The following is a 16,572-nucleotide window of genomic DNA, read 5'->3' on the forward strand; positions in this document are numbered from 1 at the left end:
CATTTCTCAGGGAATAGGGGTTCTGTCATGGGAATGTTTGATCAAGAACATATCATTTGTATAGTTTATTCTGTCTTGAGGGAGATGATCTCTTGTGGCTGCTTCTGACCCTGATTTCAGAAATTACTAAAAGGAGATGTGCACAAGCTGAGAAAGACCTCTTAAGGACTTGTAACATTACGTTGCATATAAAAATCATATAATAAAGCCTCCAGGGCATGCAGATATTGTAGTGATAGATATGAGGTTTTGTCTAAATTGCAGGCTGCAGTCTTAGCCTTACTGGCATAAGTTCATTACAAGAGCCTTTTGGTGTATATGTGGCATATGCCAACAGGATTTTCTTTATTCTGCAGACTGTTACACCTCCTCTTTGAATGTTTAAGTTTGGCTAAGACAGCTCTTACCTACTGGTGCAACCATGTTTGTATTTGTATCAAGGGCTTTGCCTTCCTAGAGCAGTTAGCTGTGGTGTTGAAGTTTTCAAGAGAGCCAGTTTTCAAAAGTACAGGCCAGTTAGAGCACAACTTTGTGATGTAAAGTAGATCGGACAAGGCTGTGCAAAAATGTATTCAGTATTCAGCTGCTATCAGTTCTAACATGAATGTGAAAGCTGTCTGTGCTACTCCTATTCCCTGCAAAGTTAGGAGGCAACCCGCTCTCCTTTTAAAATAGTGCATCAAATCTATGTTTTGAGGAGTGAGGATTGTCATTAAAGGCAAGCAGAAAATTTCTCACACTGTTTGAACACTGATAATCAGAAAGGCCCTTTATTACTTAGTACTTAGTTCAAATATGTTTGTTTTATATATGCATTATGTTTCTTTAAAAAGTAATTATCAAGGGCTCTATTAATAGCAGAAAATAAGCACTTGAAGGGATGGGTATTCAGAACCAGATACTACAAATAGATTTTATAGGAAATAAGTTCTTTAACAGCTCTGTCTCAGCAGTCCACCAGTATTTTGGTATATAAATGGAGGCCAGAAGAGGTTTTAGAAGTACAATGAAGTAATTAATACGGATATTGCTAGTGGAAAAGTCCATGTATTTTGAGAAAAAAAAAACAAAACAACAAACTCCAGTGGCAATTTAAACTTGAATTATCTTCAGTGTCATGCATTAACTTTCTTTGTCCTCACCTTAGGCTGCTAGATAAATATTTTTGAAACTCCACAATTAATAATGAATGTCTTCTCTTGGAGGCTTTGTGCATATCTGCTAAGTAAATCCTCACAGAGGTATGTTGTAAAGTAATTTTTCAGATGAGATCGTCCCTTTGGATGGAATTTAGCCAGGAACACTGCTGATAATACAGCAGTGTATTATTGTAATATCAGGGGCAAATGTAAGAAGACTTAAAGATCTGCTGTAAATTCCTAGGGGAAAATCTTGGTGCTGCGGCACAACATTTTCATAGGTGTTTTTTTTTTCCTGTTCATGCTAATTTTTGATAAGTTTACTCACACAGTTTATTAAGTTTGAAAATGATTTGTATCTGCACTATAGCAATCTTCAGGGGAGCTCTAGGATTTTTTCCTGCAAATTCAGCATAGCATTTTTATATTGCCTCCTACTGGTTGGGATTCTTTGAAGGCTCCAAGCTCACTGGAGTTTCAGAGTATATGATGTAAGAGCTTATTTTTAATTATCTTTATTATTTCTTTGTTTTCAGGATGTGCTTTGCTCTTTACATATAAAAAAGACCAGCATCTTGTTAATGGCTATATGGTCAGAATGTTACCCTGCTGCCTCTTACTGTGAACCTATAAAACAAAAAGTGATGCTGTTTCAAGGACCATCGAAGCACTAGGTTAAATACACTTGCAACTAAGGATTATTTGGCATCAAAGGTTCATACTTGATCCTACTGCTTTCCTGTCTGGTGAAAAAACAACCATAAAGAGAAGTGGTCAAAGGAATAAATTAATACGTGTCCTTTTTTTTTTTTTTTTAATTATCCCAGGAATTTAGATCCTTCTGTTCAGTTGGTGGTGTTCAAAGAGCCAGTTCACATAACTGGCAATTTACTACTTAAATCTTAACATCTTAGTTTGTAAAACATTGGCACAATGGGGCTGGAACACTGAGGCACATCCATAATAAAATTAATATTTTCTATTGTGTATAATTAGAGTCTATGAACTATATAAATGTCTACTGTGTGCAATATAATGGTATGTTCTGTATCAGCAAAGGTAAGGTGTAGAGATCAAACTTCATATAGTAACTTGTAGAGCGTCTCCATTAATACATTGGTTTAAGAGGAAACCACTCCAGGGGTAACCTATTGCTAACAGTGAATAAAATGTGTTCTATGTGTGACAGCTTCCATATTAATGATAGCTGATTTTTCAACCAGATGTTTTAACAGCTAGAAAAGCAGCAGGAGTTTTGGTAACTAATGATAACAGATCTGTCAATATTTTTCTTTTTAATCTTTTTAATGCCAAGTGTAGAACTCTTGATGCTGTTGCTGTACAGATTGAAATATTACATATTCTTCTACTATATGATTATATTGTTTTACTTGAAAAAATTAGAACTATTAAAAAAATACAAATAAAAGCTTCATTTTTAATAGACAAGATACTTTCAGTAAGAAAAAATCTGTCAGAGGACAATATCTTTATTCAGAAATTCCATTGTGATCCCTCTCTAAGGGCTGAGACCTCTTGACATACCTTCAGTCTTCTTTGTGGATGTCTTCTGCTTTGTGTAAAGTGACATACTTTCCTCTGTTCTCACAGGATATGAATCTCTAGTCTTAATGCCTCATGACAGATACCGTATAGGTGTAGAGAGAGCACCTAGAAGAAAGAAGACAAAGCTGTACAAAAATTGCCAAGAAGCATTAAAAAACACTGTCGAATTCAGTTTGTTTGAATTTTATGCAGAATGTTTTAAAGGAAAAAGTTAATTTCTTACCTAATGCAAAAACTGTAATTTATTCAAAAGTGTGTCTGTGGTCTAACAGTTATTACAGAGAAAAATCAGCCACACCTGAAAAAATGTGAGCCACATACATATGTGGAACAGGAAAATAGAATTATTTTAAAGGAATGCCACTAAAGGTAAAAAAAAGTTGTTCTGTGTGTAAACACAGTTTTTGGTTGCTTTCTGCTGCCTACTTCCCCATGTGGATGACTCTGGGGAAGGCATTGCTCCTTGAGTTATTCGGTCATTTTAGAAAAGCAATGGCACAAAGAATGGGGCGGGGGGTGGTGGGGGGGAAGGAGGGCTGGGCTTGTAGGCAGCCCACCTGTTTTGTTTCTGATAGGATTTTAACAGTTAATGGGTTTTCATGAAATAGCTCTCTTACTGTTAAATCAATATTTTTGGATAAAAAAGATTTTTGGATAAAAAAGATTTCTGATCACTTTGTTTCTCATGTGCAACATCTTGACTGTGTTACTGCAACTCTCTTCAACAACTTTGTAGCCATCAGCAAATACTGAAGCACAAGCCTGTGTCTCTGATAAGAATGAATGCAAACTTCAAATGTGAATTTCAGCTGTGACTGGATAGGCTGCTATTCTGAGTATTGGAAATAAAAATATCAGGAAAAGTTTCCTTACTGCAAACCGAACTGGTATTTGTTATTTTGTGTAGATTGACACGCACAAAATTCAATTTATTCATGCAGCTGAAGTTAAATGGATGCATGAGTGTATCTGAGACTGGGTTTTAAGCGATGAATAATTGTGCCATACCAATTTTATCAGGGCTTTCTTTTTTTAGCACAAAACTGCATTTTCCCTGAAAGGGATCAATAAGCAAATTGTGGATGTGACATAAGGGCTAAATAGTGAAACCATTTCATACTTAATGTATCAATCTTACCATAAATTGTCTGGAGACTAGTGTCTGCAGGAAAATTATAGTAGGCACCAAAAAGCTGGCAACCTCATATTCAAATTTGCAGATGGAAATAAAAAATAAATAACTGTTGGATGTCTGTGTGCTTGCCTACTGTTCCTTTTCTTTCTGCAAAGGGGTTAATTTATAAGTATATGGAAAAAGACAATTTTTGTGCATTTGAGCTCATAAAAAAAAAATCATACACTTCTTATTTATTTTATTTTTTTTTAGGACTTGCAAATACTTATTTTTAAGAGGTTTCATGGGTTGTTTTCTACTGCATGTGGTTCTCATTCTTTTTGTCTCCTATTAAATGCAATGTAGAAAGTCAGACTCTCAGGTTGCAGCAATAGAAGGGGGATGTATTTCAGTCAGTGTTGGATGTAGTTTCTTTTTGATGGGAATATGATTGACTAGGCTTCATATATCCTATAAAATAACTCATGACACCTACATGCTAAAACAAATAGCTTTTCTTTCTTCCATGAACCTTTGACTTGGCTATTCTCTCCACTGCCTTTCACAAAGTTTGTGCTAACCTTGCTCAATAGATGTTCAGAAAGTATATTTAAAATGTGTCAGAAATCTGTTAAAATATTTTTGGGGATCTCTTGGTTCCAGGACAAGGGGCAATTGACAAAATCTGAAACAGGGGAAGTTCCACTTCAACATGAGGAAAAACTTTGCTGTAAGGGTGGTAGAGCACTGGAACAGGCTGTCCAGAGAGGTTGTACAATCTCCTTCTCTGGAGACTATCAGGACCCTTCTGGACATGTTTCTGAGTGAACTGCCCCAGATTCTATGGTGGTCCTGCTCTGGCAGGGGATTTGGATTTGATGATCTCCAGAGGTCCCTTCCCACCCCTAATATTCTGTGATTCTGTGAATGTCTCTATGAATGAGAACTGTTATTCTTTAGGCAAGTGTATGTTTACATGCCCTGAATCTTTGGTAGTTCTCCAATTACAGCTTTTTATTGCTTCTTAGCAGCTTAGAATGAGTTAGGCAGAAAGTAGTTGATGATGCATGAGAGAAAGTGTTACCCACTAGGTTGTTTTTTTTCCCCTCTTCATTTTAATACACTGCATATGGATATCCTCAGTGTCCCATTTTATGTATTTTTACTATCAGTGCAGAGAAGTGGAACAAATGTGAGCAAGAATGGATTTCATTTGCTATTCCACTACCATTATCCTGTTAGTACTTTATTACTTACCGAAAACCTATCTCGAAGTAATGGTATGTCGCTGCTTAAGAGCGAAGTTGTGATTAATGGCAGGGGTTTGCTCTTTTTTTTCTGTTATAATAGGTGATGGCTAACTTAAAACATAAGTTATGTCATTTACCTTACTGGGAGATAAACGTAAGCAGTGTGGAAGATGCCTGCTATTTGCAGTGGAGCCAATGACATTACTCATTAGAGATATTTTCTTCCTGTGGATGGAAGCAAATTCTGCACATAGGGAGCTCAGTTTTTACATATCTGTGCATTATTCAGGATAAGTAATTAGACAATTTATATGAATATATTTCAGGCTTTTGACTGTTTGGAAACCACTCACACACAGTCTAGGAATCAGATCACTTGCCTAAATCACACAGGACTATCACTTTTTCCCAACTGGATGGTCAAACCTGACTGAGCATACAACAATGATAAAGAAACATGGTAAGGACAACATTGTCCTTTCCTTTTCCTGTCAACCACTGTTTAACCTTTCCACTTTCTTGAGGTAGTGGGTGGCCATGGCTAGGGCAGCGTTGCCAGAAGCATTTTGAGGAGGCTCTTATTGCACTTACTGAAGTGGTCACTTTGCTCTGAGGCATTCACTGTGCTGGAGAGATATCAAGAACTACATGAAGTTATATTATCCTGCCAATTCTGAATGAGGCTGTTAACACTGGAAGGGGTTCTGGATGCATTTTCACGGCTGCTTATACAATTCAGCAATTGCCTAAAATACTGGAGGCAGCCTGGAGAAGAGCCTGAACTACAGGTGGTCTGATAAGCTCTGAAATACAGATTTATGTTCTTCCATATCTCCTGTGAACTGGATGACAAAAATATCCCTGCTTCTGTTACCCTCTTCTAATCCTTCTTTTCTTCTCCATTCATAAACTCACTCTCAGAGTCAGACTGGATGACAACCTAGTGTTTAGAGTAATGGATTTGCTTTTTTAAATACTGAAGTAGAAGGAATTGAGCTTGTCTACTGTGACCTAGGCAGGTGCCCTCACTGATCTGGAGAGGAAGCAGGGAACTCCCCCACTTGTTTTAAAAAAAAAGCTACTCATGAAAGTTGATCTGAAAAAGTGACTCTAAAAAGGTGAAAGCTCCAATGTGAACATCCAATTCTGAAGTGTCTAAATTATGATATTTCAGAGCCTCTTAGTTTCTGGATTCAAACTGATTTAGGTATGAACTAGAAGTCAAACACTCCTTTAAGAAAATCTGGCACAAAGCAGAAAATGTTTTAAATTCTGAGGGAGATCTAAGGAACCAGTTGTGGCTGACACTGAGGTTGGGAGTAGTTAATGCCAATGCATATTTTATCAGTTTCAGAGTTAGGCATCAAAAACCCTGCAGCACTTTTAATCTGTAAACTTAAAATCCCTGATCCAGCAGATTTTGTATTCTGGAGATGTTTCTTTTGAAGACACTGGATCATATAATCCACCTGTTAAGAAATACTGAAAGAAATTAATACATATTATTTAATGCTTTTAAAATAACTAATGTGTGGATTGTGTGTTGCAGTTTAAGACTGGGCTGGCAATTAAATGGATGACAGATACTCTCTATTAACCCCTCTCCCTTCCTCTTTAGTGATAGAGATTTGCTGGTTGGAAATTTAACTACACGACTTTAATGAAACAATAGTGATGAAAAGGAAAATAATGAAATATGTGCAAATGTATACAAATATACAAAAGTATACAAATATCTTAAAAACTACTATCACACGCCTCTGCCTGCCTCCCAGTCCCATCCCTCCCGTTGCCCCATCTCCACCCCCCCTCCCCAGTAATGCTCAAGTCACCACGGGAGGCTGCAGGGGGAGGCCCTGGAAAAGTCCCAGGCTTGACTCCTAGCTTCAGCAGCCGGCAAGAACTAGATGCAAGAATACACGGATTCAGGAACACATGGATCAGGATCAAAAGCAGATGAATGGACAGAATCCTCTCGAGACACCAGCCGTGGATGAAGAGAGACTTGAACTGTCCCAGTGTGTTATTGCCTAGCTTAATTCCTGTGGTTTATCTGAAGTGTACTACTGATGTTTTCCAAGACAAAGGTTTATTGATTACTCTGGTACTTTAACAGCATCATTAATGTTTTTCTACCACAGGTGTTTGTAACCTTTTGAGAACTGACTTCTATTTAGATGAATTGTCATTTGTTTGATCTCCAAAGAGCCATGGGAGGATTAGACGTGACATGGACATCGCACTTTTTTGATAAACGGCTTCTCATTGAGCTGAAATGCATGCTGTTGTGCTTTTAATTATTCAAGATGTATTTTAAAAATGCAAAGGTAAAAGGAGAATAAGGAAATCTGGAGAAGCTATTAATGATCTCAAAGCAAAACTAAAGCCAGGGCATATAAAGGAGAAGAAACAGTCTCCTGTTGAAAAGTCCTAGCAAAGAAAGCACAGTTAAGCAAGCCCCATAAATTGTAATTTTTTTTTTTTTTCTCAGAGAGATAAAGGAAGTCACCAAGACAATACATTTTTGACAACTCGATACTGGCTGCTGAAACATGTCTGATAAAGTATACTCAGAACGTTTGCAAGACAATTAATTTGCTCAATTACATAGATTACAAAAGTGATGCTATTTAGATTTTAGGATGCATTTAAAATCTTTGCAGTGGTTTATAAAAATTAAAACAGGTGATGTAGCACTTTATAAATAAAACATATGACTTAAAAACTGTACAATGTTAGTGGCCCACGAAGACTGCAACATAATGATAAATGGCATAGAAGGGAGCCTTTTGAAAAGACTGCACATGAAAGCTCCATCCCTGATCAGGTGAACTTTTCTTGGCAAGTTTTCCGCAGGCTCGTTTAGTGTCCTAATTATGAAGCTGTAATACATGAGATGCTACTGATTGATGTCCTCTGTGAATGGTATCTAAAGCTACTTCATCTAGTCCTGTGTTTCCAAATTGTCTTTGCTTTTACTAACAAAGTTAAAAATGACCAAAGAGGAAACCAGTTTTTTTTCCTTCACTAAGAAACTAGAGTGATTTTTTTTATATTGATCTGCAAGAATAATGCATGTATGTATTTATTGGAACTGTCAGCAAGGCAAATAAAGATTTTGCCCATTTGTCATCACAGCTCCTTTCTGAATTATTTAATAGAATAATTTCTGCTTCAGAAAAAGAGAAGAGGTTGTGAGGATAATTAAATTTATTAAGGATGAAGTCTGAATTTATAAACTGAACTGAATTTATAAAAGTTTGATTAAGAACAGTTTCATGTTAATTTTGGTGAGAGTATACGTTACTTAGAGCTTTAGTATTATTTATCTCTATGTTATATAAAAGTAACAAAGCTAAATAATAGCAGGTGCTTTTTAGTTTTCTGAGCATAAAACATGTTAGTATTATTTGTAAGTACAGTGGATATAAAGACTTCAATTTTAAACCCAGTGTCTAACAAGTTTTTCTACAATAAAGTTGCAACTGTCGCTCCTTTTAAGGTCACCATTATCAGAGGTTAAGTTCCTTCATGAAATCTACAGTAAAGAGCCCTTTAATTATTTTGAAAGCATGGAAGACAGAAATACTCACAGTGTAAGAGCTTTGTTTCCCATCTCTTGTCTTTTGATTTGAAATACAAAGGGAGTAAATGTAAGTAGTATTGTAAGAACAAACACTTTCACAAAATGTGTTTATCCCCTTGAGATAAAGCAATTAGTTTTGAAAGAGTCTACTGATTTTCTTAGTTTGCCATAAGTTTTACTTCTTCCTGTTACTAGCATAGATTGATTGTTTGGAATATGTAAGAAGCCTGTGCAGCAAAGCATTTCACTTTTCCTATTTTCATTTTTGCAATTTAAAATTACCAAATCAACCCTGCATTCTTTCTAACTTTGCAGAAAGCTAATAGTAATTTTATGTCCTGAACATTAGCCATGACCAAAAACTTTATCTAAAATTTATAGTAAATACATCAGGTTTTAAAATACAGGAGAATTACTGTTTCATACTGGATGAATTTTTTCTATACATAGGATGTCCATGCAACCTTTAGAACAGAAAGTACTTCAGTTTTCTGAAGTGTAAAGAAACTATCTATACTTTTACCAGTTTTAGCCAATAACCAGGTGATGCATGCTGTTATGTTCTCACTACCCGCCCAGGAGAAGATAAAAGGGGAATAAATAAGAGAGATTTTAAGGTTGGAAAAAACCCAAACTAGAATAGGTTTAATGAAATAATAGTAATAATTACAACGGTAAATTACAAATATGTAAACATGAAACCTGCACTCTTCCGTTGGTAATTACTTCCCAACCAGAAAAGTCCCAAACTTGGTATCAGATGGGGGTGCCCAAGTCCAGGGTCCCGGTTCACCAAAGCCTTGGATTGGCCAGGCTGGCCCTGCTCAGGGAAGCAGGAGAAGGTGACCTGTCTCAATGAACGCTGTTCTTTCCAGTGAGAAAACAGGATGCAGGAGCAGTAGCAGCAGAGGGAGCAATAACAAACAAGCAAACCCCTAACCAACCAGCCAGAAGATGTTTCCCTTACGAGCCATTTTGTACTGAGCCCCACGGGCAGGAGCTCTGCGATTGGTCCATTTGTGTCACCTGAGTAACTGCAGCTGTGGGCAATTGTTGTCCTGGTTGTCTAAAACCAGGACAACTTTTATTCAATATTGCAAACCTTGGTTGACATACATCAGAATTTTCAGGTAAAAGATATACAAAGCAATTATATATTGTTTGAATATATGGAATATATATTTATGTATAACCACTCCAAATCATAAACTCAGTTAAGCTGGGACAGAGACAAAACTGACTTAATGCACATTATTGCTGTGATAGAGAGCGTGTTTTTCAGGATTATAAGCAGGCCATTTTGGTTTTTGCAATACTTTAAAAAAAAACAAGTTTCAACCAGGAACAGTATTGTGTCCTGGGGGTTAACTTTGGTTCAGCTGATGTTTTCTGATGTTAAATAAATAGTAATATTTCTCAAAAGGTGATTCTGGAGACTTTCAGAAGTCTGGGCTGGACTGTATCCTGAAACCATGCTCAGTGGTTTGTTTTTTTTCTTAGAAAATTTCTTGATAATCAAGACAATCCCTGATCCTGTTCCTGTTTTTATAGTGTCCAAATAATACAGTGGTGTGACCAAAAGCATCCCACTTTAAAGGATCATTAAGGTTAAAGCACGTAAGTGTGAGCGAGGTCTGATCTCAGCTTGAGTCAGCTGTTGGGTGCTCAGCGCTTCTGAAAAGACAGTTAGTTTTAAAATAGCTAAGCATCCAGAACTTGGATCCAGTCACATGCTTATGAAGACTGTCACTGTAATTCAGTATCTAAATAGTAATGAAGTTATGAATCAATTAAAAAAAAACACAACAATAAGGCCAAAGCATAATGCCTACATGCAAATGGATCAAATTAAGATTGCTTAGGTGACCACAAAACTCAAGTTTCCTAATATTTCAGGACTGCATTCAACAGTTAAAATGTAATGGATTTGAACCTTACATTACATTAAATTTTAAACTCTTATACGTAGATTAAATTTATTTCTTATTTTATTTCCAGTAGGCTTTTAAGAAAAATGTAAAAGCAAGTTCAATATTATCTACTGCAAATATATAATTCAACAAGTTGGAGAATATTCTACTTAATCTGTAACCAAATGGAGAGACTACACATCTGTATTGTTACTATGTTTATGTTTTAAAAATAAGCTCAAAGTATGTTTTGTACTTATTGCTTTGAAAAATACCATTCTATATGAATCTTCGTGTAGTCCCAGGTTATTTTTTTGCAGTATACAATTAAAGGCATTTAATGTCTGCTATAATTAAACACAAACTGTTTGGAGTTTTGAAGCTGAAAGCCAGGCTTGTTTCCTAAATTGATCTAGAAGTGCAATTATCTTTTACAAACAAAAATGTTGGCAATTGCTGTGGTAAGTGGCTGTTGGGAAGGCATGTACAAGCACTGTTGCCTTCTTTGGAACATTTTAAAATGCTTTATATAACAGTAGAGAACTGTTAGAAGGAAAAACAACAACAACAACAACAACAAATAACAAACATTTCTGTTCTTAGCAGCCATCTCCCTTAATTGACTGGGTATTTCTGTCAAGCAGAGGTTTTTAGTGCAATGGGGCAATGAAGCTGACTCTTTCACAGCAAATGGGCTCCTGATAAATTTGCTGTGTGCTTCCCCAGTTGACATCAGCTGAGGCCCTCTGCCACCATGCAAACAGGACAGTGTCCTAGGGAGACCTATGGAAATGCCATTGACACACAGTGCTCTTCAGGCATGAATTCAGATCTGGAAACCTAATCCCCTAGATAATTATCCTTTCCAACATACTTCCACAAAAATGAACTACGTTGTCATTAGTCCTCTACAAATAAGGTTGCCTTGACCTCAGAACTTTGTTTCCACTCTAGGCAGATACTGGTATTTCTCTGAACTTGCTTGTTGCTGGTATATTTTAATATCCCATTCATATTTCTGTCTGTCTTCTGATATGTCTGCATCTTTTATTCAGGAGACCTGTTTGATACTGCTAACTCGTGGTACCTTAACTGTGGGCTCTTATTGTAATGAGGCTCAGAAGAACCATAACCTTGCAACATTTTACAGGAACCCAATATCATGTGTTGAAGTGATTTAACTGCAAAACTCATGTTTTCTTTGTATTTAAATATATATAGATGGTACAATAGTTTATGCATGATATATGTTGCACATTCACTATTCAGTGAAGATAAACACATTATAACTACTCTGGGCTTGACATTAATATGTTGTATATATAGATATAGATTGTTTTCCTATTTTGCCTTTTTTGTTTTCTATGTGGCATTTGCAGTAAAATGTCTTACAGTGAAGTCTTTCAGTCTCTCAACTCAGCCTTTTGAGCTTCATCATCTCCTATCACCCATGTCGTTTCTGTGAAACAGAGAAAGTTCATACAACAGTATTGTTAAATTGGTATTCTCTATTCATGGTGGGGGATGCACAGGGGATAGCTCCTCCAAAAACGGGCACACCCTATGGGGTAAGGTGAGAGATACTTAATTATGTGTAATATTTCTAAGAAACAGTTTACATATTCATTAGTTTCCCAAGAAATCATTTACATAAGTGACCGCCCATTATCACATGCGTGTTAAGTCTTTTAGGGTCTCCTGGGGGTCCTTTACTTCATCCTTGAGTCTTCCTCGCAGGAACCTTTGGTCGATTTCTGTTTCTTCTCCCCTTTATCTCTGCTGACTCCGCAGTAGAATTGGTTACAGTGGGCATCTGTAGTCGCAGTTGAATGGCTTCTTTCTTTAAGGACCCTTGTATTTTTTTCCTAAAACGACAGATAAACTCACACAAAAGGCTTTTACAACTCACTAGCTGTAGGCTCAGATGAGAGATTTACACCATACAAGCACTTAACTATTTGAAGTCAGAGTTTGGTTAATGCTCTGTTTCACCTGTCTTGAAGGGGAAGCAGATTAATTTCTAAGCAGACCCTTCATCAACCTTGTTTTATTCTCATGAAAAAGTATTGGTATTGCTTTCAAAGTTAAACTCTTTAGGTGCAATTCTTCATAAGTTTTCAGTGCTGAAATAGAAGGGAGTCCCCTCTCAGGGCAGCATTTATTTTAATATCCATACTGGTCCCTTCCAAGTTGTCAGGTTTCTTGGTATGATGTGAAGGTCTTCCTTTATACAAATCCACAATAGTCAAACATTTTCATGTATTTTTTGTTTGTTTGTTTGTTGTTGTTTGATTTTGTTTTTTTCTTTTGTGTTTTTTTTCCCTTTGTTTATTTTTTTTTTGTCTGGTGTTTCCCACCCCCCAGGTGATACACAGAAAAGAATCTCCCTACGTTTTAAAATGTGTTAGTTAAACTTAACTCACCAAAGTCCAAAGGAAACGCATGCATGAACACTGGCATGTCACAGCTAATCACCCGGCAAGGGGATCTAAGTAGTCTGGTTACTTTCTTGGAAGAAGGAACTCACAACAGCTGTGTAAAATCCTGCTTTCTTTCTCAGTGGTAAGAAAAGTCTTCCAAAGGTACCTGTAAGACCTTGTCTTCTGTTGTACAAAGGGATGAGTTAGACTTCCACCATAGTCTGGATTTTGTTTCCCTCAAAAAAAATCACTTCCTTCTAGGATGCTAGCACATTCAGACTCTACCTTTTTTATTATTATTATTTTGTGGAATAGCATTGAAATATTTTAGAAGTAAGTATTTGCCAGGAATATTATTTGCCTAATCTACAAGATTTAGGATATAAAGCATTGTTGTGTGACATAGGAAAGACATGGTAACAGGAAATTTCTTCTTCTTTGTGGTTGTGGCCGCATAATTAGATAATCCTAACAACCTGGCTTGTCTTTTTTTTTTTTTTCTTTTTAATCTGAAGGAGACTCGGTGTCGCTTTGCTTTCTAGAGCTAGTAGTGTAACTGTACTTATTAGTCATTACTAAAGGTACTAGTATCCTTATGGTTTCTTACTATTGAGGTAGTTTCTCTAAATGCCAGCTTCTCTCGAAGGAGATGCTTTGTTGGCAGGATTGTTTGGGAGGTCAAATAGGAGGCATGGCCCTTCAGGAAACATTTTGGAGCCTGCAGTTCTTGCACAGTACACTGAGTGTGCACTCGGTGGCAGCAGCCAAAGGCAAAGACATGCTGAGCCAGCGACCGGAAACTTAGAAGCAATTGTCAACAGGGCTCATTATCTTAACATTAGTAGCTCAGTTATATAGGTAAGTTACTGCTTTACTGAAATAGACAGGATGACTGCAGTTCAGCACTGTTTGGCTGAATTAGCAGTGAAATGTAATAGTGAGCTACTACAGAAAAGGAGCAAAGGGTCAAAGAAAGTGTCAGTGGATGAAGGCTGGAAGCAATGTTTACCCAGGGAGATGTAATCAGTGCTCAGGTGGTCGGGAGCCGGGATGGCCAGTTTTAATTAGACCTTGGAGACAAGAGAAACATGTGGCAAGCTACTTACTGTTCATTTTGGGTAAACAGAAAATACAAAATGACCGTCACTATACTTGAGGTTGTAATAAAGGGTTTCCATTTTTCGTGCTTCTGTTTATTCAGTCACTAATTGGCACAGCCATGAGTTTTGATCTAACAAAGATTTGTTTACCTAGCTGGTATTAAAGTTCCTGGTTTTCACTTTAGACAACAATAAATAAAAACAATGGGAAAAATACAAAGCATGGGCCTGTTGGAGCAGGCCCAGAGGAAGGTGACAAAAGTCAGAGGGCTGGAACACCTCTGCTGTGAAAAAGGGCTGAGAGAGCTGATGTTTTTGAGCCTGCAGAAGAGAAGGCCCCAGCAAGAGCTTGTTGTACCTTTCAGTAGTTAAACGGAGCTTATAAGAAAGTTGGAGACAGGCTTTATAGTAGGGCCTGTTGCAACAGGACAGGGGGTAATAGTTTTAAACTAAAAAAGGGTAGATTCTGGTTAGGTATCAGGAAGGAATTTTTTACAATGAGGGTGGTGAAACACTGAAACAGGTTGCCCAGAGAGTTGGTAAATGCCTCTTCCCTGGAAGTGTTCAAGGTCAGGTTGGAAAGGGCACTGACCAACCTGATCTAGTTGCAAGTGTCCCTGATCATTGCAGGGGACTTGGACTAGACGACCTTTAAAAGTCCCTTCCAACCCAAACCGTTCTATGACTCTATGAGAAAAAAATCCATCAGTTTACCTTCATCAGTTGATTTTGTACTACTGGAGAGCAGCTCAGGGCTGATCACCTGAAGCACTCCTTAGTTAAAATTCTGCATACAAAATGGAGTGTCTTCCTCTCCCACACTACTGTGTTGTCAAGTGAATCCCAGGAATCATTAAAAAAAACCCAAACAAAACCAAAAGACGCTAAGATTATGGTGATGGCTTTCTCTTTGGTATGCCTGTTGAAAACCAACCAGATATATTCTGACTCCATAACCAGCTCCTATTTGATATAAAGTTTTCCTGTGTAGGACTTTTCTTTCTGAAGATCCAGAGGCAGTGTATTTAGAACTGAAATCTCATGTACTAGATGACATAGGCACCAATTCAGTATCATGCCAGCTAAAAGCATTTTTTGCGACAGTAAGTTACCTCTGCTTACCTCAGCATGCTCTAGCAAGGAAAAAACTCATCATTCCTGTACGAGTTTGTTAATGGTAAAATGATAATTAGTGAAATGTGGAGTAATCTATTACAGATTTACTATAGTTTTGATATTAGAAATTCTGGTCTTCCCTTCTCATGAGGCCATATTTAAACTTCAGTTCTATTATTGTACCTTTAATATTGTATCACTAGAATGTATGTAGTAAGTAAAGCATGGGCTGAAAGATATTCAAGTTAACAGAAACACAGCTAGACAAACCACAAGTGTGCTCAGGTGTCCTGTCTGCACTAAATGAAGCAGAAATTTACTGTGAGCTGTGCAATGTGAGTTACAGTACTGTCTCATTTGATTGCAGCTGATCTTTAGGCATGTCCACTGGGTGCAAAGACAACTAGACATCTTTTTGTTTATACATTGCAAAAAAGGGTATGTGATTATTTTTAGCATATCCTGAGGGAAATGGTACCCTGTTGCCACATGAAGGGAGGAAGCACAATGCACCCTCTGTGTCAAAGGTGGTACGGTTAGTTTTTCATGGAATAGGTAACCCAAGGAGGAATGGCAGCATTCTGAGACACAGTTCCTAGTGATGCACTCTCCTTGTTTGCTATTTCTTTGTGAGACTGTACTCAGATTTAATGTGATACTAAAGTTAGGGATGATGAGGCATTTTCTGGGAGTATATTTCTGCTGTAAAGTAGTTTTGCCAGTCCCCCTTCCCTAAGCACGCCTGTTTGCAGAGAGTCTGTTTTAGTCAGAATTCCTTTACTGAAGGAGAAAAAATGAGTTGTAAAAATGTCCTATTTTAATACTTTGAAAAAAATTAAAGTGAACCAACAGCAGAATAGTGTTTGTGAGCCTCAGGCTGAGAAGTCAGCTCATCTTGTGCTGTCTGCTGCTGATAAAAGACATAGTTTATCTCTCCTGTGTGTCTTGAATGAACACACACAGACCACGTGTACAGCATTTAATAAACTATCCCTTTTGGCCTTATCGTTTAGTAATAAGAGTATACAACAAAGTTTTATGTAGTAGTTCTGAATAACTTTTACACTTTGCTACTCAAAGTCTCTAACTGAAGGCTTTTTCTTAATGACTTAGTCTGCCTATGGCATCTTAAAACTTTTGTTTCTATTTTTTGACTTGGGAGAAAGTCCTGAGAGGTTCATTTCCATCCATCCATCCACCCAGTCCATCAGATCTTCAGTCTCCACTGAGAAGTGTTGCGTTCATCAGCTAGTCAACATTGTCGTCACCTGTTCTTACTCTTAGTTCTAAATCTCCTGAGCAATGAAGAACATTAGACACAGTTCTGTCTCTCTCACATGCCAAGAAGGCTCCTAAGTCACTCACAGCAGG

This window comes from Chaetura pelagica, unplaced genomic scaffold (assembly GCF_000747805.2).
Source record: "Chaetura pelagica isolate M959 unplaced genomic scaffold, ChaPel_1.0 scaffold83, whole genome shotgun sequence".
Taxonomy (NCBI): Eukaryota; Metazoa; Chordata; class Aves; order Apodiformes; family Apodidae; genus Chaetura; species Chaetura pelagica.